Genomic DNA, 14,275 nt, shown 5'->3' on the forward strand with positions numbered 1-14,275 from the left:
GCATGTAAATGAAGGGATCCCGCAAGGCTAACTTCATCCTCGATGCTACCGGTTACACCATTTACAAGCGTACGCAATTGCTCGCTCGTATCACTTTGTGAGGGTATAGACGCTTCGCGACTCCCCTATCTTGGAGTAGAGACAGCACGCCTCTTTAAGGCCGGGACATTCACATCCCAAATTTTTCAGCCTGTATTGGTTCTATACCAGAGCTGGTGTCTAATCCGACATCCGACAAGGAGTTAGGTAACTCAACTTCCTTGTCCAGTGAGTGCATTAGATGGGTTTGACCCAAAGTACCCTGGCGAACCGCCAATAGTGTCACTACTGTCACTCAATATTATACCATCTCGGCCAACCACACTTGGTGGACTTAGACGTGCCACTCCACCTACCTCAGGAATATTACACCCTTGATGATACGACCTACAATGCTTTCAGCATTCAGTGAATCGTTATCACAACGAGTGTTACTCGACGGATTACGTGCCATCCGACCCCCTTTCCCTTTTTCTGAGTTGGGCTCAGAATTATTGTTTATTACATGGAGTTCTTTAACTCGGACATTCCAATGTCTAAAGCACTGACGGACTCAGTCAATGATCCGCGCCAATAGCGCTTTTGTTGCCTAGCAAAGGTGGGTTCATGACACTCTAAAACTTTGCTAGGAACAGTGCGCGTGGCGCCAAAGATCTTAGACCTCCAATCGAACCATGGCTCATGGCGTTCAAGCCAGGCCATACCAATGATGAGACCATATCTCGTATCCAAATCAAGGACGAGACAGCGTTTCGTACTGTCAAAGTCCAGAAACGTTATACCTAAATTCAATGGAACAATGGGAACAGTGAGACGAGTCCTAGTCGCTTAGCGAACAGTGGTTGTATCACTTTCATGTGCTTTGAGCGCCTCAACGTATTATTAACTCTCTTCAAGGGAAAGACGTCGAGTATAATTGAAAGACGCTCCTGAGTCAATTGAAAGTGACCATGGCTTTTCAAGCTCTTCACAGTCGCTTACGTGAGCGCAAGCAAGCCACAAAATTCTTATTATCAGTTTTTGTCGGCTTTCGCTCGTAATTTCTTTGTTCAAAAAGCATCTTGCTATTAAACAAATAAAACACGCAAATATTGCGCTGTCTTTTTGCACGCCTTTCGAGACTGAAGCTGGGAAGGCCTGCATAAAGGTTTCTCAATATTTATTATAGCTATCAACAAGTTGCTACCATTACGCTACTCTCATAAATACAGAGGTAGATAATTAAGGGGTGCTATTATATCGGTTCCTAAATGTAAATAAGGAGGTGTTTTAAAGTCCAATGAGGATCTAAGGACGACTCTAAAAAAATTGTTAAGTTTGCGATATAGCGGAACAATAAAAAAATTGTGCTGTTATTTTAATCTGTAGCTTTTATCAATTAAACAAGCAGACGGGGCTGTGGCAACACCAAAAGGTGTGTGTGGCTATACCTGCTCCAGTAAAGGCTCGTTACATAAGTTCATGCTAAGCCACAAAAATTTCCGTTTACCCAACAAGAGCGTACTTATTGCCCGTCGCTCGATGTTTTGAGTGGATCCTTCGTTAAGCTGCCTCGACGAAATACAATCAGCGTTCAAGACCGATGATAGTAGTAAATGTGTAAGATACCACACGAGGGGCATATTAACGTTTAGTAGCGCCAGTGTCGGTGCTTCAAGAACACTACCTGTGTAATGGGGCATACTTTGATTGGAGGACCGTTGTTGTGGTACACTACCTTTATGAGTAAAATATTCTCTTATTCTATTCTAAAATAGTTAACTACTAAAATCCCATTTATTATAAGTAACAAATGTGGTCGCCGCCAGATATAAATCTGGCGGCCGGAATCTATCTTTAATTAGCTAGGGTAAGGTTTTAGATTTAAGTAATGTAATAAAGTGCAGTTCACCTTTTGATCTTAAAGCGTCTAGTGCCTTCTTAAGGCTTGCGAATTGGTATGTGAGAGACAGAAGCCTTTCTAGCGTACATACCCTCGGGCACAAGTTGCCACTTGGTTCTACGAGCCCCTGAATCACTTGATCTAGGATTCATTAAGCTTTATTAGCTTGTACGACTCCCTGAGTTGTTATATCCATTAGTCCTATAGAACTAAGAGACTCTTTGGGTCTATAAATCTTTCTCTTAATTAAGGAGCGAGGTAGCTCCGCTACACCTGGTAGCACTAGTAATTAATCTACACCTGAGTCTTAATAAGACTAAGCTTTACTTAAATGGAATAGTTTCCAGAACTTTCAGAGGCGCAACGCGCAGCGTAAGACGAGCTCAAAACTTTGTTTGGGCTCGATCATATAGAGTTCATCATGTCCCAGGAAGCAGAGGTCTGCATGCAAGGCTTAAGCCTTCATGCGTATGAATTTTCCCTGATCGGACAGATTCAGGATCACCTTGCGGCATCAATTTCAACTCGGTACATCTCTGTACCCGATTCAGAGCCTAAGGCTCGCCCTCTAGCTGTCAATGTAAAGACATTTGAGGGAAAAGAGGAAGAAAAACTCCCTATTTGAAAGGTAAGCATGCACTTCCGCAGAAGTTGGAAGAAGTAATGTAAAATAAATTTATCCTTAGCTTGACCTCCAAAGACTAACCAACATGCATGCGCAAGAACTTACCCTCGACCCTTGTCGCTTATTTCCAGCTCAACTTCTCCCTCGTGCTCGATTTGCTGCCATTTCTGTTTGCTCTTTTTTAATTGCTAATCAAGTGCGGGCGCTCTTAGCTTTTTTTACCTTTTAAAAATAGTACATTTAACTCCGTTAAACGAAAACACGGTTTCTGATGTCTCTCATGTAGATAATAAGAATGCGTGGCTATAGCGATTCCCTAACATAATTTAGGGGGGGGTTAGAGGCCAAAAGGGCGATCTGAAGAGGAATTACTGTTGGATTTCGGATTCAGTGGAATAACCCATACAGTGTAAATTTTTTTATATGACGTTATTATTCAATACAGACGGGGTGGTGTGACTATGCCAAAAGGGATGTGTACTGTATATAGCACTGCCGCTCCGCGTGGGCAAAAGGCGTCTATATAAATCTGTTACCAGTCTGTAGACTTGTCTTGGGCTTAAAACGCCTTGAGGTAGCCATTGTCTGTATGTAGCAACCGAAGGTGGGCTCTCAACCGCGTCAGCGTACTAGTTGGTTTGCTTCGTCGCATGGGAGAGCGTATATTTCACAGTCAAACAACAAAGCAGAGATAATGTGTTGACTGCGTCGGTTACATAGTGATTACCACGGAGCTTGTGTCAATCCTCTGATTTGTCTAATTATGGCGCCAATCTGATTGCGTGCGTCCGTGGCGGGTTCGTTGTTTCTACCCATCTAGCCATACGCGGATATCCGTTCGATGGGTTCGGCCTTGGTATTCATTCAGCGCCTCATGGAGACTCTCCTTCCGCTGTTCGGCCGTCCATTGTACTAGTATATCTTTATGTAGCGTTTGACGGATCTCGCTGGATAAAGCGAATCGCCTGATAAACTGAAGCAGTCTTTGAAGCTCCTGTAGACTGCTACTACGGACCCAGTTGATGCTGGGCCGTCCGTGTGAGGAGACGGAATCGCCGCGTTACTCCTCCATACAGCTTCCAGCGAAATATTTTCGAAATAACCCAAAGAAGAAACTGATACACTAAATAAAATAGCGGATCAAGTGCGCATTTTTTTGCATGCATGAGTTATGTGGTTAGCCAAAGCTGACAGCCAGCGCTCGATATTTACAATTTCCATCAGTGGACACATCTGATGCACCGTCCGATGAAGCTAGCGCTTGTAATAGCCGTTATTTCTTCAGTAAGCTCGTCGGCGACTGCTAATCATGTGACGTGCTGCACCCGCTAGTTCGGTGGCGTGGCCATGGCGTGCGTCCAATTTTAAAGGTGATGTTGTGAATGTTTAGCAACTAAACAATTGCATGTTGTTCATTAGAGTTGGAGCAACTTAAGACCCATCTGATGGATGGGACACTGACAGATTGATCTGATTGTGATCGATTCGACAAGATGAGACTTATCGACGTGATGATTGATCTGATTGTGATTGGTTAGACAAGATGAGACTTATCGACGTGATGATTGATCGGACAATAAGAGATTGAATGACTTATGACTGATTAGACAAGTTAAGACTAAGTACAAAAGATAGGACCTAACTCAATCATAATTTCACTTTTGGTTTTGCAGTCCCGCCCGACCACAAGCCTACTTTATTGAATTACGTTACGCTATGAGCTTGAAGATGGGCTTACAATTGAGATTGCAAACAGGAAAGTAAACTATATTTTTGAGTTTATCTCAAACTTACCGTTAGCTTTATCTTACCGTTAATTCTTTCCTATCGTTCGCTGCGCCCCCTTTCCCACATATGTGGACTACCATAAAATGGGGAACGTCACTGTCTTGCGGTACAGTGCTGGTGAACCCAAATCCAGTCCCGAAGTTCTACTTTTTGATGTTGCCGGGTATCGAACCGGTGACATGTGGGATGTACCGCCATGCCTTACCCGACTGAGCCACACCACACGATATTTTCCACACTCAAATTCTCCGTATTATTCTTGTCATACGATCCCTTGTCATATTTTCCTTGTACACGTATATCATAAAGCGCAACACTTTCGATGAACTCATCAATCTCTCCCTTGATGTGCACTCGAAATGATGCCCTTATGCCGCCATGCCGAGTCCCATGATGAATTTGGTGTGCTTGTCTCTTGGAAGCGCCTTGGTCAATCCGTCCGCGACCATTTCTTCCGTCGGCTTGTACTCCAGCGCAATCACCACACTTGCCACCTTCTCACGCAAGAAATGAAACTTGATGCCGATTTGCCTCGTGCGCGAATGTTAGACAGGATTTTGGCCAGCGCAATACATCCTTGATTGTCTTGAAAAATCGTCGTCGCCGTATCCGTCTGTACTCCAAGTCCTTCATCAAATTTCGAAGCCAGACTGCCTCTTGAGTTGCGCTATACATTCATATATACTCTGCTTCCGTGCTTGATGTCGCAACGGTCGGCTGGCGCATGAAGTTCCACGAGATCGTGCCGCCGTTCAGAAAGAACACGTATACTGTCGTTGAACGCCGCGTATCTAAGTCGCCTGCCCAGTTTGCGTCAGCGAATCCAATAAGCTATCCCTTGTTAACGCCGCTTAATACAATGCTAGTATCTTTAGTCGTCTTCAAGTACTTGAGAATTCGCTTGGCCGCCACCCAGTGTGACTTCTCGTAGCGCTCACAGAACTTGGCTTACTTCGCCAACCGCATGCGCGATGTCTGGTCTTGTACAAGTCGCTATGTACATTAATGCATCCACCACAAACGCTTCCTCTTCAGGCATCTTCACCAGTTTCGAGTTGTTGTCAGCTGGTGTGTGCACCTCCTTGCAGTTCTCAATTCCATACTATTCCGAGAGTCGCCTGATGTATGCCTTCTGATTCATCTTGATCAAGTGTTCATCGCGCTTGCGGTGAATCTTGATTCCTAAGCAGTACTTGAGATCCCCAAGCTCTTTGATGCTGAACTCTTGCTTGATCGCACTCTTAATGTCCGCAATGTGCTCCTTAGTCTTGCTGAAAAGCATTAGGTCGTCCACGTAGATTACAATAATGCTGTATTCGCCGCTTGACACTCGAATAAACACACACGGATCTGCTGAAGTGCTTTTGAATCCTTGGTCCTCCAAATGCTGATTCAGTTTGCTGTCCACTGCCGCGCCGCTTGCTTGGATCCATTCAGCGCTTTCTACAGCGAACACTTCTTCATCGGATTTTGTTGATCTTCAAAATCGTCAAGTCAGTCCATGTAGATCTCCTCATCAACTTATCCATACAAGAATGCGGTATCAACGTCGACGTTTTCTGCCTCTAAGCCTTCATCTGCTGCGATTGCCTACACCGTATTGATTGACTCTTTGCGTGCCACTGGCGCAAAAGTCTCGACAAATTCGATCCCAGGTCGTTGCATGAATCCTTTCGCCACTAATCGTGCCTTGAACTTGACAATATCTCCACTTGGATCGCGCTTGGTCCGAGTTACCGACTTGCAGCTAACAGCCTTTTTGTTCGGTGGCATGTTCACTAACGCCCATGTGCTGTGTTCGCTAAGTGACTGCATCTCACTCTTCATCGCTTCCAGCCACTGCTTCTTGTTCTTACTCTTTAATACTTATTCGTAGCTTAAAGCTTGTTCTCCATCACCATCTGCAACAAAGCAATAAAACGAAGCTTCTCCTTCAAAATCGTCGAAAATAAAGTGACCGCGACGTAAGTTGGGAAACTCTTGTTCGTAGCGCACCAAACCGCGCTTTTTTCGAGCAGGTCGTATCATCCATTTTTCTTGCTAAGAAACTTTCAGGAGCGTGTTTTAACTGTGGCAAGGTTGGCCAATATGCTAGGGATTGCCGTTCAAGTCGTGGACCAAGAGAAACACGAGAAGGAGGACACGACCACTCCAACGTCGCATTTAATGCTAGCGAAGAGTCCGTCAGCGACTGCTGGGTTATGACAGTGGCGCATCTGCACGCATGTGCAAGGACCGGGAAGCTTTTGTGGAGTATGAGGAAGTGCGCCAGGCGCGCAGTATATCAATCGCGAAGAGTAATATGAAGCTCAAGGTCATCGGTCACGGAATGGTGAACCTGCGCGTTTAGACCGGACGTGCTTGGATCGACGCTCGCCTCGAAAACACTTTCCATGTCGAAGATCTGTCAAAGAATTTATTCTCGCTTACGGCTGCATCAGCGCGAGGAATGACAGTAGAGAGCACGCGCAACGAGTGCGTCGTGAAGCGGGGCGGGACACCAGTTGCCACTGGAAGGAAGCAGGGCTTCCTGATGTACCTTAACGTTGAGGCTGGTGCGCAATGTCACGTAGCCGCATATGAGAGCGAGCTATGGCACAGAAAACTGGGACACGCATCGTACGGGACGATTAATGATATGATGAAGAACGGAAGGATCAAAGGCGCGGAAATGGAGACCGACGTCGTATGTGACGTATGCGCAACGTCCAAGCAAGTGCGCAAGTCATTCAAGGCAAGCGAGGAAGACAAGGGACTCAGGGAGAGTGCGCGTTTTGACAGCATCATGTGCTCCGACGTACTTGGACCGATCACTCCAGCTTCAGGATCCGGCTTCAAGTACATTGTGAGTTTCATCATGATGAAGGGCCGGTACGTGACGGTTTATCCGTTGCGAAAGAAAAGTGAAGTCATGAGCGCGTTCGCAAGGTTTTATCGGGAGATCAAGATAGCATCTGGGACTAAGATCAAGATAATTCGAAGTGACAACGTTGGCGAGTACCGGAACACGGCAATGGACAACTTCTGCAAGGAGAAGTTTATCAAGCAAGATATAAAGGTTTCGTTCAATCCTGAACAAAATGGCATGGCAGAGCGCATGAATCGAACCCTGGTAGAGATGACGCGCTGCATGCTTAAGGACAGCGGCCTCGACAAGTCTTACTGGTGCGAAGCGTTCATGACAGCGGCGGACATTCGGAATGTGATTCCGAACTCGTCGAACAAGAAGTCAAGTCCGTACGAGTTAGTGCTCAAGCAAAAGCCGCGCATCGATCATATGCGCGTATTTAGTTTGCAATGCTTCGCGCACATAACAAAGGAGAAACGGACGAATCTGGACGATTCGGGCGTGAAGTGTTATTTTCTTGGTTACGCAAAGAATCACAAGGCGTACCGATTACTAAACGCGGATGATGGCTCGATCATGATTTCAAGAAGCGTGACATTTGCTGAACATCCCATTTCGAACGGAATGAAAATGGATGACGATCGATTTATCGACATCGTTGATGATGATGAAAATTTGGAGACGTCGACACTTAACGACAATGGTGTGGAGGTTCCAGCAAATAATTAAAGGCTTCGGACTCCACCACTTAGAGCTTGCCGTGATCCGATTCGTGGTAGCCATGACGAGTCAAGTGATCAAGGTCAGATTCCTACTCGAGCATCAAGCACGCCCGGAAGAGTCGGCGTCGCCGTTCTTGCTGCTTCTTCGGGTGCTGCTTGCCGTTTCTCCTGCTTGTGTAAAGAGCCGCTGCTTCTTCTAGACGTGCCGTGTCTTTGTGCCGCACTTCCCCAGCATCCAACTTGCTTCAGAGGTCGCTGAAATCAAAACTTGACACCGACACGCGAAAGCCTGCACTAAGCTCTCGTAGCTTGCAGGTAGACTCCTCAGCATCACCGCACATACGTCCTCTTCACTTGGCCCACAGTTAGCTCTATTCATCTTCATCACTAGAGCTTAAAGCTCTGTCACGTGACCACTGATGCTTGAAGCCGTACACTTGAATGAGGCAAACTTCTCCTTAAGCCGAAGTCGATTCGCCATGTCTTGTGTGCGATGAAACTTCGCCAGCCTTCCCCACGCCTCTCTCGCCGTCGTCGCGTCGATTATGTGCATCAACTGCGCGTCACTCAGGTTCAGCGCGATCGCAGCGTACGCTTGCTGCTCCTATACTGCATTCGGAGCGTCTACACAGAAGACAGCTCCCCATAGCCCCTTGGACATGAGGCACATCTTCATCTTGTAGCTCCATAGTACGTAGTTTGAGCCATCAAAAGGCTCAATCTTGAAACCGGAGTCGTTGCTTGGGCTCATAGCCTATTGAGTTACGTTACGCTATGAGCTTGAAGATGAGCTTACGATGGTTTGGAAACTCTTATTCATAGCGAACGACACCTCAATTCTTGCGCTCCACTCTTCTTCTCCATCCTTGCCAGGAGTGCAAAATTCTCGCGTGAGAACACATCCTGTTGGAAATTCGTGCCTTTTAGTTGTCGAGTGTAGGCGCAGAGGTGGCGTTTGAGGGTCCACTGCCGATGGTGCTTGGACATTTGTATTGTCTATTACCACGTTGTCAATCACGTCAAAGGTGCCCTTGGTACCGCTAATCTTTGTCTTGCTTGCTGTGACGATTAAGCCATCAATTGCATTTATGAGTCTGTATGCCTTCTGTTGTTTTGCGTATCCTAGAATATAGCACCTAGTCCCAGAATCGTCCAGCTTCTTTCGCCTTTCTGTGGTGAGATGTGCATAGCATACGGTGCCAAATACACGCATGTGCTCTACATGTGGTTTCCGCTTGAATACCAGCTCAAAAGAACATAAATTTTTGCTTTACGAATTCGGCAGCACATATCATGTGTCTGCTGCTGTCACCATCGCCTCACACCAATAGCGCTTGTCTAGGTCACTGTCTTTGGGCATACATCTTGTCATTTCGACGAGAGTTCTATTCATTCGTTCAGCCATGCCATTTTGCGGTGGGTTGTACGGCACAGTAAACTCTTGCTTGATCCTGAGCTGTTCCCACAGATTGTAGTCATTCGAGCGTTTCGATATTCGCCTCCATTATCACGACATAAGACCTTAACTCTCGCTCCTGGCATCGTCTTGACTTCCTTGCAGATCTTCGCAAGAAAAATGCTTCCAGCAATTCGCTCTTGATTCGCATAGGATACACAGTGACATAACGACTCTTCATCATTATAAAAGGCATCATGTACCTAAAGCCGGATAATGAAGCAAGGCTAATTGGACCAAGAACGTCCGAGCATACGACGCTATATGAGCGCATACTCTCCCTCTCTTCCAGCACCGCATCGCTTGTTTGGAATGTCTTCTTGACTTGTTTGGCTGTAGCACAAGCTTCACAAACACCTTCCGTCTCAACCTTGGCACTGGTAATACGGCCGTCCTTAATCATTTTATTTTTACTGTTCGGTGCGAGGTGTGACCAAGCCGTCGATGCCACACACCCGATTCGCTAAAAGAAGCGTGGCATTCTTCTTTGGCGTCCGGTTTTAGATAAAAGAGTTTGCCTTTTTCTGATCCTGTCGCAACAGTCTTGCTTCCAGACTTCACGACGTATTTGTCTTTGGTTATTTCAATAGTCAAGCCCCGTGCGGATGCCGCTGTTACTGAAAATAGGTTTTTGTTCAGATTTTTAAAATGCAGTGTCCTCTCCAAATTTGCGTTAATCCAAGAGCTTCCCGACCGAACGCGCAGCGCAACTGTTCTATGACAGAAATTTTAACCTTGCGCTCTTCTTTGCGCTCGAAATACTCTGCGAATTTTCTAACGCGATGTACTCCACAAAGGATTCACGGTCCTTGCACATATGGGTCGAAGACCCGCTGTCGATAACCCACGCACCGCTTGCTGACGATTCAGCCGCATAAAATGCAACATTAGTCTGATCTTCGTAACTCGGCGACCCACGCTTTTTAGATCGGCAGTCTCTCGCATAGTGGCCCGTCTTGCCACAGTTAAAGCACGTCCGGACGCTGCCTTTATTCTACGCCCACGCTGCTTCCATAGGGACTTCTACGCATTCTTAAGTTGGTGAGAAGCGCCGTTGTTTTTCGATACGCGCCGAATCCTTCTGACGCACTTCTTCGGCGAGCAGCTTGCTCACCAGATCCCCAAATCTGAACGACTCGATAGACATTCGAAATGCCTGGACAAGGCTCTCGTAGTTAGTGGGCAAACTCCGAAGCATAGTAACACATACATCTTCTTCACTTGGCCCACAACTTGCGCTCTTCATCTCTAGCACGAGCTTTCTAAAGCCATGACATTCTCGCTGATGCTTGAGGACGTGTACCGGCAAGACGCAAACTTTTCCTTGGTCCAGAGTCGATGTGCCATGTACTGGGTCTCACGAAAGCTTTTAATAGCGATCGACGCATCCCGCGCGCTCTGTGCACTTACAACGTACGTAAGCTGCGAGTCACTGAGGTTCAGGACAATTGCCGCGTGTACCTGCTGCTCCGTTGGTATGGATATGGGCGCTTCGCCGGTAATCGCCGCCCAAAGTCCCTACGACATGATATCATCCTCATCTTGAAACTCCACAAAGTGTAGTTGCTCCCATAGAAGAGCTGCACTCTGATACTGGAATAGTTACTTGGGCTCATAACGTGAAATACGAATTACATAACACTTGTGAAGTATGTTGAAGATTGATGAGCTCATCAAAAGTGTTGCGCTTTATGCATATACGTGTATAAGGGAACTATGGCGAGGGATCGTATGACAAGAATAATACGGAAAATTTGAGTGTGGAAAATATCGTGTGGTGTGGCTCAGTCGGGTAAGGCATGGCGGTGCATCCCACAGGTCACCGGTTCGATACCCGGCAACGACAGAAAAATAAAACCTTCGGGACTGGTGTTTGGGATTCACCAGCACGGTACCGCCAGACAGTGACGTTTCCCATTTCATGGTAGTCCACATATGTGAAAAAGGGGGTGCAGCGAACGATAGGAAAGAATTAACGGTAAGATTGAGATAAACTCAAAAATATATATTACTTTCCGGTTTGCAATCTCGACCCTCTAGGAGTGTTTAACTTGGACGATTTTGAGGGCAAATTCGGCTCGCTTTGCTGCCTCCACACTAAAGGGAATGATAGGGAGAAAGCGACGTCATGCAGTGAGGTGATAACGAGCAAATACAAGAGCCAGTGGCTTGAAGCAATGGAGAGCAACATGAAGTCACTTCATGATCATAAGACGAGGTAGCTAAAGAATATGCCTAAAAAGAATAAATTTAATTGTTTAATAATTTTATTATGCGTCCAGCTGTTCCGCCAATGTCTTGATTTACCCGAACGGTTACAAATTGCGCTCCCATCCGCCCCTACTGCGCTCCTGAATTCCCGTTCCGTGAAAAATTTGCGCAGGGCTCCGCCTCGTTACGGTGCCATATCATGATCAACGTCTTAAAATCATTAGCAATTTTTTTGTAGTAGCTGATGGTAGCTTAATTCTCATGCCATCAAGCTCTTTTGTCAAAATTATTTGACATCCTAATCTTGAAGTATGGGTAAGCCCAAAAGCCAAGTCAAGCATATCTTCTTCTGCGCAAGAGCTACTAATGAAGCATAGAAAAAAAAGAAAAGAAGGCGATTGGGTGCAAGTAAGTCTTTCGGATATAGCGCGACCCAAGCGAGCAGTTATCAAGTTTAAGGCGCGACTTGTTGCTAAAGGATTACCCAGCGACCTGGCATTGCCTACGGAGATACGATTGCTCCAGTGTCTCGAAAAGAGTCGATAAACGCTGCGATAGCGACAGCGGCAGTGATGTTGACACAGCTTTCTTGTACGGCAAAGTGGAAGAAGAGATATACATGGATCAGCCGGACGGTTTCGAAGACTTCACTTGTCCAAATAAGAAGTGTCTGCTTGGAAAGGCACCTATGGAACTTAGCAAGCCGCGCGGCAATGGAACAACAAGCTAAATCAACACCTAGAAAGCCAAGGTTTTGATTGCTTTGCCGCAGACCCGTGCGTCTACGTTCGAAAGTCAGCAGAGGAATACAGTATTGTTATCATATACGTCGAAGATTTGATGCTCTTCGGCAGAAAGAAGGAGCACGTTGAAGTGACTAAGGGCGCATTGAAGATTGATTTCAGTATTAAGGAATTTGGCGAGCTAAAATACTGCTTGAGATTGAGATACATCGCGACCAAAGGAGCAAGGTAATCAAGATTGACCAGCGTGCATACATCAAGCGACTTGCAGAAAAATTTGGCATGGAACACTGCAAAGATGTACATACTCTAGCGGACAGCAATATAAAACCTGTCAAGCCAGTACAAGATGCAGCTTTTGTATCAAAGTTCCCTTATCGTGAGCTTGTAAAAGCACTAATGTACGTGGCAACTTGTACTCGACCAGACATTGCACACGCCGTGGGAGAGGTGGCTAAGTTTTGCGAGAAGTACTAAAAATCGCACTAGAATACAGCCAAGCGGGTTCTAAAGTATTTGAAGACAACGCAAGACATTGGAATATTATTCGACGACGCTAACAAGGGAGAGCTCATTGGCTTTGCTGATGCTAATTGGCTGGTGATTTGGATACGCGACGATCAACAACAGGCTATGTTTTCTTGTTAACGGTAGCGTCATTTCGTGAAAGTCCAAGCGGCAGCCAGCAGTGGCAACTTTCACGTACAGAAGCCGAGTACATGAGTCTTAACAACGCAACTCAGAAAGCACTTTCGCTCCGACTACTTCTCAGGACCAAAAAAAATTTCATGGTGATGCGACAACTATTTATCAAGACAACCAAGGATGTATCGTATTGGCAAAGAGTCCGGTCTACCACGCAAGGACCAAACATATCGACATTAAATACCATTTTATTCGTGAAAGTGTGAAAATGAAGATTATTGAGTTGGAATACCAGTGCACTGAAGACATGGTAGCCGATGGCATGACAAAGGCACTTGCAAAAGACAAACACAACAAATTTGTTGCCAGTCTCAAGCTAACCAAATAATTGCTTCACTGAACAAACATCAAGAAAGGTGATATTGTGACTGTTTAGCAACCTAATGACATGCCTCCTACCAGTCATCCCTGTCTATCCTATAGTCTGCTGCCGTCTGGTGTGGGTCGTCTTTTTCCTTCTTAATGACAAGCGCCGTTGCCGCGCCGAACTCCCCCTCATCTTCTTCGTCACCAACTGCCGTGCGTGTATATTTTTTGGGCCAGCTTCTTTGCGAGCGATAATTGGCAGAATCATTTTCGCTGTGTGCTGGGTGTCATTATTTGATGACTTACAAAGCATTCGCCGTTTCGCGGACCCATCTCATCCGGTGTGGCTAGTATAAACTCTCTAGCTCTTTGCGGTTCCTCCGATATGAACAGCCTAAAGACCGTTGAGCAAAAGTGATAAGTTACGGTGTCGGCGAGTGTTGTCGTGATCGCCAAAGCCGTCTACTCTTCTACCAAATCTGGATGAACGTCTTGCGAAAATGCTGAAAAATGCTTATCCCATAATTAGAGGACGATGGGATGTTTTGCCTTATCAATAATCTTGTTTTTTGTTGCCCGGAGTTCATTTACCCAATCCACTAGCGGTATGGAATGTTCTGCTGCTGTTTCCACCAGCCTTCCTTTTTGGTGTATGACGGTTGGGCGGGTCCTCTTACAGCGCCAAGCCACTGTAGGTTGTTCGATTCTTTGGACGACATAAATGCTACGTTGCAAGAAGGTGGCCGCTATGCCTAATATGTCACTACAGCCCCACGTATCGTTTGTTACGAGTCCGAAGGGCTGCTAGCATAGTCTCCCAGAAACCAACGAAACTGTATCAGTGACTCTCCTTTGGTCATCGCAGTCCACCCTAAACGTGGGCACCTTAATGTATTTCAGTATCGAACCCACTGTAATGGATGCCGACAGTGAGCGCATTTCCTGCACAT

This window comes from Bremia lactucae (genome assembly GCF_004359215.1).
Source record: "Bremia lactucae strain SF5 chromosome Unknown BlacSF5_NotPlaced_101_SHOA01000047.1_71574bp, whole genome shotgun sequence".
Taxonomy (NCBI): Eukaryota; Oomycota; class Peronosporomycetes; order Peronosporales; family Peronosporaceae; genus Bremia; species Bremia lactucae.